Source organism: Salmo trutta, chromosome 17 (assembly GCF_901001165.1).
Source record: "Salmo trutta chromosome 17, fSalTru1.1, whole genome shotgun sequence".
Taxonomy (NCBI): Eukaryota; Metazoa; Chordata; class Actinopteri; order Salmoniformes; family Salmonidae; genus Salmo; species Salmo trutta.
In genome coordinates this window covers 55,865,541-55,879,736 of record NC_042973.1, presented here as the reverse complement: position 1 = coordinate 55,879,736, position 14,196 = coordinate 55,865,541, and the positions used below count along the sequence as shown (strand labels likewise).

General features: G+C 43.2%; 3 long non-coding RNA genes and 1 pseudogene across 3 annotated transcripts in view; 1 reads left to right on the top strand and 3 right to left on the bottom strand.

Moving 5' to 3' along the window:
* Nucleotides 1-14,196, top strand: part of LOC115152460 (uncharacterized) — a 313,979-nt gene that overhangs the window by 269,759 nt on the left and 30,024 nt on the right. The gene's annotated exons all lie outside the window — the stretch shown is intronic.
* The window catches only part of LOC115152442 (zinc finger protein 208-like), a 339,225-nt pseudogene that overhangs the window by 299,602 nt on the left and 25,427 nt on the right, over nucleotides 1-14,196 (bottom strand).
* Nucleotides 10,023-10,854, bottom strand: LOC115152452 (uncharacterized). The gene is made up of 2 exons (XR_003867484.1): nucleotides 10,309-10,854; nucleotides 10,023-10,034 (listed from the first exon to the last, which is right to left on the bottom strand). It is a non-coding gene; the product is annotated as an uncharacterized LOC115152452 (long non-coding RNA).
* Nucleotides 12,039-13,089, bottom strand: LOC115152461 (uncharacterized). The gene is made up of 2 exons (XR_003867494.1): nucleotides 12,797-13,089; nucleotides 12,039-12,755 (listed from the first exon to the last, which is right to left on the bottom strand). It is a non-coding gene; the product is annotated as an uncharacterized LOC115152461 (long non-coding RNA).

The window sequence follows — 14,196 nt, the reverse complement described above, 5'->3', positions numbered from 1 at the left end:
ACGGTTCCATTCCATTCATTAGCTATGGGCTCACACTAGTGTTCCATTCCATTCATTAGCTATGGGCTCACAATAGTGTTCCATTCCATTCATTAGCTATGGGCTCACACTAGTGTTCCATTCCATTCATTAGCTATGGGCTGGCACTAGTGTTCCATTCCATTCATTAGCTATGGGCTGGCACTAGTGTTCCATTCCATTCATTAGCTATGGGCTGGCACTAGTGTTCCATTCCATTCATTAGCTATGGGCTCACACTAGTGTTCCATTCCATTCATTAGCTATGGGCTGGCACTAGTGTTCCATTCCATTCATTAGCTATGGGCTGGCACTAGTGTTCCATTCCATTCATTAGCTATGGGCTGGCACTAGTGTTCCATTCCATTCATTAGCTATGGGCTCACACTAGTGTTCCATTCCATTCATTAGCTATGGGCTCACACTAGTGTTCCATTCCATTCATTAGCTATGGGCTCGCACTAGTGTTCCATTCCATTCATTAGCTATGGGCTCACACTAGTGTTCCATTCCATTCATTAGCTATGGGCTCACACTAGTGTTCCATTCCATTCATTAGCTATGGGCTCACACTAGTGTTCCATTCCATTCATTAGCTATGGGCTGGCGCTAGTGTTCCATTCCATTCATTAGCTATGGGCTCACACTAGTGTTCCATTCCATTCATTAGCTATGGGCTCACACTAGTGTTCCATTCCATTCATTAGCTATGGGCTCGCACTAGTGTTCCATTCCATTCATTAGCTATGGGCTCGCACTAGTGTTCCATTCCATTCATTAGCTATGGGCTCGCACTAGTGTTCCATTCCATTCATTAGCTATGGGCTCGCACTAGTGTTCCATTCCATTCATTAGCTATGGGCTCACACTAGTGTTCCATTCCATTCATTAGCTATGGGCTCACACTAGTGTTCCATTCCATTCATTAGCTATGGGCTCGCACTAGTGTTCCATTCCATTCATTAGCTATGGGCTCACACTAGTGTTCCATTCCATTCATTAGCTATGGGCTCACACTAGTGTTCCATTCCATTCATTAGCTATGGGCTGGCACTAGTGTTCCATTCCATTCATTAGCTATGGGCTCACACTAGTGTTCCATTCCATTCATTAGCTATGGGCTCACACTAGTGTTCCATTCCATTCATTAGCTATGGGCTCACACTAGTGTTCCATTCCATTCATTAGCTATGGGCTCGCACTAGTGTTCCATTCCATTCATTAGCTATGGGCTGGCACTAGTGTTCCATTCCATTCATTAGCTATGGGCTGGCACTAGTGTTCCATTCCATTCATTAGCTATGGGCTGGCACTAGTGTTCCATTCCATTCATTAGCTATGGGCTGGCACTAGTGTTCCATTCCATTCATTAGCTATGGGCTGGCACTAGTGTTCCATTCCATTCATTAGCTATGGGCTCACACTAGTGTTCCATTCCATTCATTAGCTATGGGCTGGCACTAGTGTTCCATTCCATTCATTAGCTATGGGCTCACGCTAGTGTTCCATTCCATTCATTAGCTATGGGCTGGCACTAGTGTTCCATTCCATTCATTAGCTATGGGCTCACACTAGTGTTCCATTCCATTCATTAGCTATGGGCTGGCACTAGTGTTCCATTCCATTCATTAGCTATGGGCTCGCACTAGTGTTCCATTCCAATCATTAGCTATGGGCTCACACTAGTGTTCCATTCCATTCATTAGCTATGGGCTCGCATTAGTGTTCCATTCCATTCATTAGCTATGGGCTCACACTAGTGTTCCATTCCATTCATTAGCTATGGGCTCACACTAGTGTTCCATTCCATTCATTAGCTATGGGCTCACACTAGTGTTCCATTCCATTCATTAGCTATGGGCTCACACTAGTGTTCCATTCCATTCATTAGCTATGGGCTCACACTAGTGTTCCATTCCATTCATTAGCTATGGGCTCACACTAGTGTTCCATTCCATTCATTAGCTATGGGCTCGCATTAGTGTTTCAGTTTAGCCAACGTTCTAAAGCCGTTTTTCAGCCTTGGGGGAATTTTGACTCATTCTATTATCCAGCCAAACTTTAGTAAGGAATTTTCAAATTATTCAGTAGTACTGCAGTTGCTACATAATTCTAATAGATGGGAGCATAAGACCACAATGATATTTCAGAATATTAGTTTAGTTTTCTCCCTGGATGCATCACCACTCCACGCGCTTCTTTCTGTCCCTTTCCACACTGCTAACGCAAGAGGAAGGACTGAAAAAGCATTTAACAGATTACTGTGAAGTAATATAACGATGATTAATTTTCATTATTACCTGTTTTTATGCACATGCTTTACACTTCATTAATATAACGACTATCATTAAGCCTGAATATTAATTCAGTCACCTCTGGTCGAGAAAAACGTATTTTCCCAGTACATTCATTCTCTAATTCATCAACCAGCATCCACCTGCTCTGCCTTCTCGAGCAAGCCAGGGGCATGTGGAAGTAAATTGAGGTAAATTTAATTTAAAGGTAAAATGTTGAGGTAAATTTACTAACCGGGAGGATTGAATGATGTAATTTATTGGCGGGCTGGAAGACGCGCTCGTCTTTTCTATTCTGAGGTTGTTTACTCACAATATCAGATATTAAGATTATGTTTTATAATGTATGTATACTGAGGTTGAAGTTCTGACTACTGATAATTTACCCGGGGTTCAATACCTGCTATAGTCACTGTTTATTTGCTCTCCCAAAAGCAACACAGGCCTAATACGAGATATATAGCTAACTAAAGTAATGAGTAACCATTTTAGAAAATCATGGGACATATAGTCTGTGGTTGCAGGCTATTTTATGTCAATCATATTGCTGCTTGTAGCCTATAACTGATGCTTCGTGGTCTTATGCTGCCATCTATTGGAAATATTTACCAATTAAAAGTTATTAATTCACATAAAGACGTAGGTGAGGCAGCTGAGAAATAAAGTGTATTTTTCTTGTAAATTCATTAGATCAGTCTCAAACCTGCCTCACCTATCCCACACCAATTGCTTGCTTGCGCGCCAGGAGGCTAGTTCCTTTTGGCCATTTATGCAAATATATGGCGAAGCGCGTTACGCATATCTGTGAGTTATGAAAGTTATGAAAACGAAGTGTTTTGCAAATTTTGAACTTACAATATGGCTACTAATACTGGAAAAGCTGAATCAATGTCCAAGTATAGAGTTTTTTGACGATATTCTTGCATACATTTTTTTGAGACAACAGCTAAAGGAGAGGATGCTAACGTTACATTAGACTGGTAAGTGAAATACGAGTCTTCATATTTATATTCTTTTATATTGTAAATCCGAAAGCCACACCATGTCAAAGTCAACATACAATATACATTGGCACCCGACTGGCACAGTTGTCTAACACACTGCCAGTACCTGGTTCGAATCCGTCCGTGATTGGGAGTCCCATAGGGAGGCACACAATTGGCCCAGCGTCGTCCGGGTTTGGCCGGGGTAGGCATCATTGTAAATAAGAATTTGTACTGACTTGCCTAGTTAATACGTGTCACATATTAGTTTGCAAACAATGTAAAACAAATAATAATAAAGCTGCATACAAACATGCTTTTTTTGTTGTTGTCTTGAGTTAGGCACTTCCTAAATGCAGGTGTTTCAGCCTAGCTCAGTGCTTTCTGTGGTGGAGGGGCAGCCAGAGGAAAATACTGAGCGTAGGGGTTGGTAATGTTCTGTAGATGCGCCTTGATTGGCTCGGTGTTCTGTCACTCATGGAGACACTACATCACCACAAAATCTACAGGGAGAGCTCGAAAATTCAAGCCCATTGGGTGCTGCCATAGAGTTACATTAGAAGTGCCCATCCAAAAGGCTCAAGGTCATTGGCCACAGATAAAATTGTCAAATCACGTTATATCTACCTTAGCTTTGATTGGACTGATCATGTCAACATCATACGTTCAAAATCTTAGCTAGCAATGAGTGGTTTGGAAGGAATCAGTGGCTAACTGCACGCATTGCAAAGCAGTCACTAGCCAGCAATTCAGGTGAGAGGGTGTGTGGTCCAATTCTGAGTTTAAGGGTCTCTTTTCCAAGCTTAAAAGGATAAACATTCACATGCAACACCATGGGACAGAAAAGGTTAAATAAATTGGCCGTGCTGTGAATCCAGCATGACTTCTGCTGCGTTCAAAACAACTGGAAACTGGGAAATCTCAGACTTCAGTGAGTTCAGGACAACTGGAAACTCTGAAAAAAACGAGCTCCGACTGAGAAAATACGGTTTGAACGGTCATCCAACTCATAATTCCAAGTGGGGGACTCTGGCCTCTTTCTAGAGCTCCGACCTGAAGATCACAGACGTCATAATTCAAACTTCCCAGTTCACAGTTGTCTTGTAAACACCATAAATCCAGAGAATGACAGACTTTGATGACAAAATTTGCCCAGAAGGACCGCCGCACCACCCCATCCTATACGAAACACATCCCTTATTTGAAGTGTTACTACAATTCCCTATGTGAAAACTGTATGGTAGAAAAGTTTTGGATTTTGACAGCAATGCTAAGAAGTTACAGATAAATTCAAAATGAGAGGCTAAAAGGACAGAACTCTTGATGAAAATATCTCAAAAACCAACAGAGGAATTGCTAAAAACTCAGCCAAAGAAGAAAAACAACCGTCTTTTCCACCAAGTATTCTGATAAAATGATAGCAATACTGGAAAAGCACTGGGATAGTCTGCAGTCAGACAAAACAATCACACACCTCTTCAAGGAACCCCCACTGGTGGTCTATAAGGAACCCCCACTGGTGGTCTATAAGGAACCCCCACTGGTGGTCTATAAGGAACCCCCACTGGTGGTCTATAAGGAACCCCACTGGTGGTCTATAAGGAACCCCCACTGGTGGTCTATAAGGAACCCCACTGGTGGTCTATAAGGAACCCCCACTGGTGGTCTATAAGGAACCCCCACTGGTGGTCTATAAGGAACCCCCACTGGTTGTCTATAAGGAACCCCCACTGGTGGTCTATAAGGAACCCCCACTGGTTGTCTATAAGGAACCCCCACTGGTGGTCTATAAGGAACTCCCACTGGTGGTCTATAAGGAACCCCCACTGGTGGTCTATAAGGAACCCCCACTGGTGGTCTATAAGGAACCCCCACTGGTGGTCTATAAGGAACCCCCACTGGTGGTCTATAAGGAACCCCCACTGGTTGTCTATAAGGAACCCCCACTGGTGGTCTATAAGGAACTCCCACTGGTGGTCTATAAGGAACCCCCACTGGTGGTCTATAAGGAACCCCCACTGGTGGTCTATAAGGAACCCCCACTGGTGGTCTATAAGGAACTCCCACTGGTGGTCTATAAGGAACTCCCACTGGTGGTCTATAAGGAACCCCCACTGGTGGTCTATAAGGAACCCCCACTGGTGGTCTATAAGGAACCCCACTGGTGGTCTATAAGGAACCCCCACTGGTGGTCTATAAGGAACCCCCACTGGTGGTCTATAAGGAACCCCCACTGGTGGTCTATAAGGAACCCCCACTGGTGGTCTATAAGGAACCCCCACTGGTTGTCTATAAGGAACCCCCACTGGTTGTCTATAAGGAACCCCCACTGGTTGTCTATAAGGAACCCCCACTGGTGGTCTATAAGGAACCCCCACTGGTGGTCTATAAGGAACTCCCACTGGTGGTCTATAAGGAACTCCCACTGGTGGTCTATAAGGAACCCCCACTGGTGGTCTATAAGGAACCCCCACTGGTGGTCTATAAGGAACCCCCACTGGTGGTCTATAAGGAACCCCCACTGGTGGTCTATAAGGAACCCCCACTGGTTGTCTATAAGGAACCCCCACTGGTGGTCTATAAGGAACCCCCACTGGTGGTCTATAAGGAACCCCCACTGGTGGTCTATAAGGAACCCCCACTGGTGGTCTATAAGGAACCCCCACTGGTGGTCTATAAGGAACTCCCACTGGTGGTCTATAAGGAACCCCCACTGGTGGTCTATAAGGAACCCCCACTGGTGGTCTATAAGGAACCCCCACTGGTGGTCTATAAGGAACCCCCACTGGTGGTCTATAAGGAACTCCCACTGGTGGTCTATAAGGAACTCCCACTGGTGGTCTATAAGGAACCCCCACTGGTGGTCTATAAGGAACCCCCACTGGTGGTCTATAAGGAACCCCCACTGGTGGTCTATAAGGAACCCCCACTGGTGGTCTATAAGGAACCCCCACTGGTTGTCTATAAGGAACCCCCACTGGTGGTCTATAAGGAACTCCCACTGGTGGTCTATAAGGAACCCCCACTGGTGGTCTATAAGGAACCCCCACTGGTGGTCTATAAGGAACCCCCACTGGTGGTCTATAAGGAACCCCCACTGGTGGTCTATAAGGAACTCCCACTGGTGGTCTATAAGGAACTCCCACTGGTGGTCTATAAGGAACCCCCACTGGTGGTCTATAAGGAACCCCCACTGGTGGTCTATAAGGAACCCCCACTGGTGGTCTATAAGGAACCCCACTGGTGGTCTATAAGGAACCCCCACTGGTGGTCTATAAGGAACCCCCACTGGTGGTCTATAAGGAACCCCAACTGGTTGTCTATAAGGAACCCCCACTGGTGGTCTATAAGGAACTCCCACTGGTGGTCTATAAGGAACTCCCACTGGTGGTCTATAAGGAACCCCCACTGGTGGTCTATAAGGAACCCCCACTGGTGGTCTATAAGGAACCCCCACTGGTGGTCTATAAGGAACCCCCACTGGTGGTCTATAAGGAACCCCCACTGGTGGTCTATAAGGAACCCCCACTGGTTGTCTATAAGGAACCCCCACTGGTGGTCTATAAGGAACTCCCACTGGTGGTCTATAAGGAACCCCCACTGGTGGTCTATAAGGAACCCCCACTGGTGGTCTATAAGGAACCCCCACTGGTGGTCTATAAGGAACCCCCCACTGGTGGTCTATAAGGAACCCCCACTGGTGGTCTATAAGGAACTCCCACTGGTGGTCTATAAGGAACTCCCACTGGTGGTCTATAAGGAACCCCCACTGGTGGTCTATAAGGAACCCCCACTGGTGGTCTATAAGGAACCCCACTGGTGGTCTATAAGGAACCCCCACTGGTGGTCTATAAGGAACCCCCACTGGTGGTCTATAAGGAACCCCCACTGGTTGTCTATAAGGAACCCCCACTGGTGGTCTATAAGGAACCCCCACTGGTTGTCTATAAGGAACCCCCACTGGTGGTCTATAAGGAACTCCCACTGGTGGTCTATAAGGAACTCCCACTGGTGGTCTATAAGGAACCCCCACTGGTGGTCTATAAGGAACCCCCACTGGTGGTCTATAAGGAACCCCCACTGGTGGTCTATAAGGAACCCCCACTGGTGGTCTATAAGGAACCCCCACTGGTTGTCTATAAGGAACCCCACTGGTGGTCTATAAGGAACTCCCACTGGTGGTCTATAAGGAACCCCCACTGGTGGTCTATAAGGAACCCCCACTGGTGGTCTATAAGGAACTCCCACTGGTGGTCTATAAGGAACCCCCACTTGTTGTCTATAAGGAACCCCACCGGTGGTCTATAAGGAACCCCCACTGGTGGTCTATAAGGAACCCCCACTGGTGGTCTGTAAGGAACCCCCACTGGTGGTCTATAAGGAACCCCCACTGGTGGTCTATAAGCGTGGTCACAATATTGGAGATATCTTGGTGAGATCTGACCTGCCCCTGAGCCCATTCAGACACTCTTGACAGCCATTCCAAATGGGAACTACAAACATGGCTCATGAGCACAGTGCAATAGCACTAAAAAAACATCCTTCTTCAGACACCCACATACAGGTAGAACAATCCCTGTTAGAGGTATCACCTCATGCAAGACCAAGGGAGTAATCTATCTCATCACCTGTTCATGTGGAAGCCTACGTAGGACAAACGAAAAGACAATTAAAACAGTGCATAGCTGAACACCGCAGCTCAATCAGGTGTAAGAACATTGACTATCCAGTAGCAGCTCACTTTGTTGAAGCTAACCATCCAATCTCCTCCCTCAAATACACAAGCATTGTTGAAGCTAACCATCCAATCACCTCCCTCAAATACACAGGCATTGTTGAAGCTAACCATCCTATCACCTCCCTCAAATACACAGGCATTGAGCATGTTGCTCTACCAAGGAGAGGAGGTAACATGGAGATCCTACTACTACAAAGGGAGACTTACTGGATATCCTGTCTAAAAACATGGACCCCTAGTGGTCTGAATATTGACTTTGATCTCAGGGCATTCTTTTGAATAATTCTCTCTTTAAATGGATATATTCTTAGCCTAATATATTCTTAGCCTAATAGCCTAATATATTTAATATGCCATAAACTATTGTTTTTTAACAGTTTCACTCAATTCATTCTATTTAACTTAACAATTATGACACACCCCTCACTATTGCCATTGGTTGCACTAATTGCACTGTTTGTCTACATAACCTGGTTGAAGTATTCATGACATCACCCTGAAGAAGGCACAGTGATGCTGAAACATTGGTGATTTACCCAATAAATTACTGGGAGTTTACATGTGGAGTGTGGGACTCTATTTTTTATAGCTTATAGTTTAGCCATTAGTCAGAACTTCCACATTAATAAAAATTATCTGGGTGTGCGACAGCTCATGTTTTTTATTGGAAAAACTATTGGAACCATTTCCCTGTTTGACCACTAGGTGTTATGGGTATTATGACACCTCCACTGTGGGGCTCTATAAAACTATTGGAACCATTTCCCTGTTTGACCACTAGGTGTTATGGGTATTATGACACCTCCACTGTGGGGCTCTATAAAACTATTGGAACCATTTCCGTTTGACCACTAGGTGTTATGGGTATTATAACACCTCCACTGTGGGGCGCTATAAAACTATTGGAACCATTTCCCTGTTTGACCGCTAGGTGTTATGGGTACTATGACACCTCCACTGTGGGGCTCTATAAAACTATTGGAACCATTTCCCTGTTTGACCGCTAGGTGTTATGGGTACTATGACACCTCCACTGTGGGGCTCTATAAAACTATTGGAACCATTTCCCTGTTTGACCGCTAGGTGTTATGGGTACTATGACACCTCCACTGTGGGGCTCTATAAAACTATTGGAACCATTTCCCTGTTTGACCGCTAGGTGTTATGGGTACTATGACACCTCCACTGTGGGGCTCTATAAAACTATTGGAACCATTTCCCTGTTTGACCGCTAGGTGTTATGGGTACTATGACACCTCCACTGTGGGGCTCTATAAAACTATTGGAACCATTTCCCTGTTTGACCGCTAGGTGTTATGGGTACTATGACACCTCCACTTTGGGGCTCTATAAAACTATTGGAACCATTTCCCTGTTTGGCCGCTAGGTGTTATGGGTACTATGACACCTCCACTGTGGGGCTCTATAAAACTATTGGAACCATTTCCCTGTTTGGCTGCTAGGTGTTATGGGTATTATAACACCTCCACTGTTGGGGCTCTGTAGATCAAATGATACGGTAGAATCTAGAGAATGTAGCAATATTAGTTTCATCTTGCTGTGATGTAACAATTTTCGCTGTGATGTTCAGCCCCAAAAATGAAAAAAATACTAAATAATTTCATAGAATTGAACTAAAACCACTTTCTCTTGGTCACAGACGGATAAATCACTTTGTGTTTACAGATGGAGTTGTAACGAGTCTGCACACATATGAATGGTGTCTCTGCGCCGCTCAGTTGAAGTTTAGGAGAAAATATCAGACACTAAAATCTATGAATCTTAGAACAGTAATATTTTACACATGAAGGTACCCAGAAGCCTTCATTTCTGATGAAAGAACACAAATGTGAATAAATTAAGGATATAGCGTTTTGGATATAAACAACAAAATTGTAATCTCACCTCTTAGCTTTGGTGTCATGTTCCCCAGAGAGACTCATTTTAGAGGCAGGTCCCTCCTCTCTCTCCCCAGAGAGACTCATTTTAGAGCACTGACCCCTAAACAGAGATCCAGCCTGTCATTGAACTATAATACATAACAAATATACAAATTGTAAAATAACTACAATATGCGAATATATTAACAATGTTTTTGAATTTGACTTGCCTACGCCCAGTTAGCGCCATTTTGTATGATTGAACTGTCACGTAGCTGTCCCAGGTGAAATGGACTGTTATATCTGAGTGTTTTACTGTCATTCACTATACTAAAATAACACCATACATTTAATGTCCCTACACACTTTACAATAATCCCTGGGAAGATTCTTACCTTGTAGCTTGAATTCACAACCAGAACGTGTCAAGTAATTGAAATATTTTCCGTTCTGCTGAGAGAGCACCTTCCTAATGACAAGTGGCTCTGTATCTTCAACATTCTACCAAATGTATACGTAAATACTCCCTGGTAGGATCCTTACTACTATCCCAACTTCAACATTCTACCAACATCATACATAAATAATCCCTGGTAGGATCCTTACCTTGCAGCCTGAATTCAAAACCAGAACATGTCAAATCAGTGAGATTTTCCTTTGTGTTGAGAAAGAAACCAAGGGAACAGTTTATTCACCTCCCCAATGTCAAGAAACTTTGTGTACTTTCTGTTAGTGATGAACTTAGGATACCGTCATTCCTGTTAAAGTTTAGAGGCACTGACCCCATGTCAGCATAATCAGAAACCCAGTTAAACCTGTTTTCGAGAAAAGCCATGGGTTTACAATAACATCTCTGTGTAGCTACCACTTTCCTGCAGTCAGATTACCTAGTGACCTCATGGTGGAATGTAATTCATATTTTATCATTATTACCTGGAGTCCTTTCCTGCAGTCAGATTACCTAGTGACCTCATGGTGGAATGTTATTCATATTTTATCATTATTACCTGGAGTCCTTTCCTGCAGTCAGATTACCTAGTGACCTCATGGTGGAATGTAATTCATATGTTATCATTATTACCTGGAGTCCTTTCCTGCAGTCAGATTACCTAGTGACCTCATGGTGGAATGTAATTCATATTTTATCATTATTACCTGGAGTCCTTTCCTGCAGTCAGATTACCTAGTGACCTCATGGTGGAATGTTATTCATATTTTATCATTATTACCTGGAGTCCTTTCCTGCAGTCAGATTACCTAGTGACCTCATGGTGGAATGTTATTCATATTTTATCATTATTACCTGGAGTCCTTTCATGCAGTCAGATTACCTAGTGACCTCATGGTGGAATGTTATTCATATTTTATCATTATTACCTGGAGTCCTTTCATGCAGTCAGATTACCTAGTGACCTCATGGTGGAATGTTATTCATATTTTATCATTATTACCTGGAGTCCTTTCCTGCAGTCAGATTACCTAGTGACCTCATGGTGGAATGTAATTCATATTTTATCATTATTACCTGGAGTCCTTTCCTGCAGTCAGATTACCTAGTGACCTCATGGTGGAATGTAATTCATATTTTATCATTATTACCTGGAGTCCTTTCCTGCAGTCAGATTACCTAGTGACCTCATGGTGGAATGTTATTCATATTTTATCATTATTACCTGGAGTCCTTTCCTGCAGTCAGATTACCTAGTGACCTCATGGTGGAATGTTATTCATATTTTATCATTATTACCTGGAGTCCTTTCCTGCAGTCAGATTACCTAGTGACCTCATGGTGGAATGTTATTCATATTTTATCATTATTACCTGGAGTCCTTTCCTGCAGTCAGATTACCTAGTGACCTCATGGTGGAATGTTATTCATATTTTATCATTATTACCTGGAGTCCTTTCCTGCAGTCAGATTACCTAGTGACCTCATGGTGGAATGTTATTCATATTTTATCATTATTACCTGGAGTCCTTTCCTGCAGTCAGATTACCTAGTGACCTCATGGTGGAATGTTATTCATATTGTTTATAATTTCATAATTAATAAACATAATACATTTTTTTTACACCGAAAATCCGGTGTTTCTACATCAAACAGTTTTACTATAGTTCAGTCTTCTGTTATGTATAAAAAGTGTAATATTCTGATGCAACTCAAAATGTAATATATTTCAACTGTATATCTGACATGGTACAAGTGTCTTATTTTATTTAATCCCATAACCATGTGTGTGAGGTGTATATACCTTTGTCTCAAAGTAGATTTGTTTAAGACTTCCAAGAAACACTGTGTGTCCCTGATTCAGTCCACTGCATTACTACCAACAAACACTGTGTGACCCTGATTCAGCCAACTGCATTTCAAGGTTAATCATTAATCATTAAAAACAATACCGTATGAACAACTTGCAGTTTTCAGGACCAGTGATTCAAGTCTGAGGCTCCATCCTAAGTGACACCCTATTCTCTATATAGTGCACTACTTTGACCAGAGCTTTATGGCACCCTTTTCCCTACATAGTGCACTACTTTGACCAGAGCCAATATTAATGAATACAGGGTGCAATTTGAGGAAGCAGACTGAGTGTTATCCAGTCTTCTCTCTCTCTGAAGACACAATGATGACTGAGTGTTATTCAGATGTGCTGGTACACTCTGGATTTAGGGATAAATCCAAGTAAAACATATTCATAACAAATTGTCAGGTTTAGGGGCTCCAGTATGGGAGGTTTTTCAACTGAAGACCACCAACATTGTATATTGTATTGAATGTCTACAATGTAGATAAATGTATACTGGAGAAACCAGGAACTCCTTGGAAGCCAGACCCAAACACCTATATCATATAAGTAAAGAGTCTGTCAGAACCCCAAACACCTATATCATATAAGTAAAGAGTCTGTCAGAACCCCAAACACCTATATCATATAAGTAAAGAGTCTAGCAAAACCCCAAACACCTATATCATATAAGTAAAGAGTCTAGCAAAACCCCAAACACCTATATCATATAAGTAAAGAGTCTAGCAAAACCCCAAACACCTATATCATATAAGTAAAGCGTCTGTCAAAACCCCAAACACCTATATCATATAAGTAAAGAGTCTGTCAAAACCCCAAACACCAAATCATATAAGTAAAGAGTCTAGCAAAACCCCAAACACCTATATCATTTAAGTAAAGAGTCTAGCAAAACCCCACTATACACCCACTAACATCTATATCATATAAGTAAAGAGTCTGTCAAAACCCCACTATAGATCTCATCCAGTAGCTCAGCTAAGAATAGCAGGTTTGGAATCTAACCAAGGGTGGTCGTTAACACACAGACAGACTAAGGAGCGATTTTGGATGCATAAATTGGGTGCTATTGATCCCACAGAGCAGATATTGAGAGCAGATATATAGAGAGAGAGCAGAGAGAGAGCAGAGAGACAGATAGAGATATATAGAGAGAGAGCAGAGAGACAGATAGAGAGCAGATATATATAGAGAGAGACAGATAGAGATATATAGAGGGAGAGAGAGCAGAGAGACAGATAGAGATATATAGAGAGAGAGCAGAGAGACAGATAGAGAGCAGATATATATAGAGAGAGACAGATAGAGATATATAGAGGGAGAGAGAGCAGAGACAGATAGAGATATATAGAGGGAGAGAGAGCAGAGAGACAGATAGAGATATATAGAGAGAGAGCAGAGAGATAGATAGAGAGCAGCTATATATATAGAGAGAGCAGAGAGAGAGATGGAGAGAGCAGATATATACTGCTCAAAAAAATAAAGGGAACACTGATTGACAATACATTTCACATGCTGTTGTGCAAATGGAATAGACAACAGGTGGAAATTATAGGCAATTAGCAAGACACCCCCAATAAAGGAGTGGTTCTGCAGGTGGTGACCACAGGCCACTTCTCAGTTCCTATGCTTCCTGGCTGATGTTTTGGTCACTTTTGAATGCTGGCGGGGCTTTCACAAAAGTGGTAGCATGAGACGGCGTCTACAACCCACACAAGTGGCTCAGGTAGTGCAGCTCATCCAGGATGGCACATCAATGCGAGCTGTGGCAAGAAGGTTTGCTGTGTCTGTCAGCGTAGTGTCCAGAGCATGGAGGCGCTACCAGGAGACAGGCCAGTACATCAGGAGACGTGGAGGAGGCCGTAGGAGGGCAACAACCCAGCAACAGGACCGCTACCTCCGCCTTTGTGCAAGGAGGAGCAGGAGGAGCACTGCCAGAGCCGTGCAAAATGACCTCCAGCAGGCCACAAATGTGCA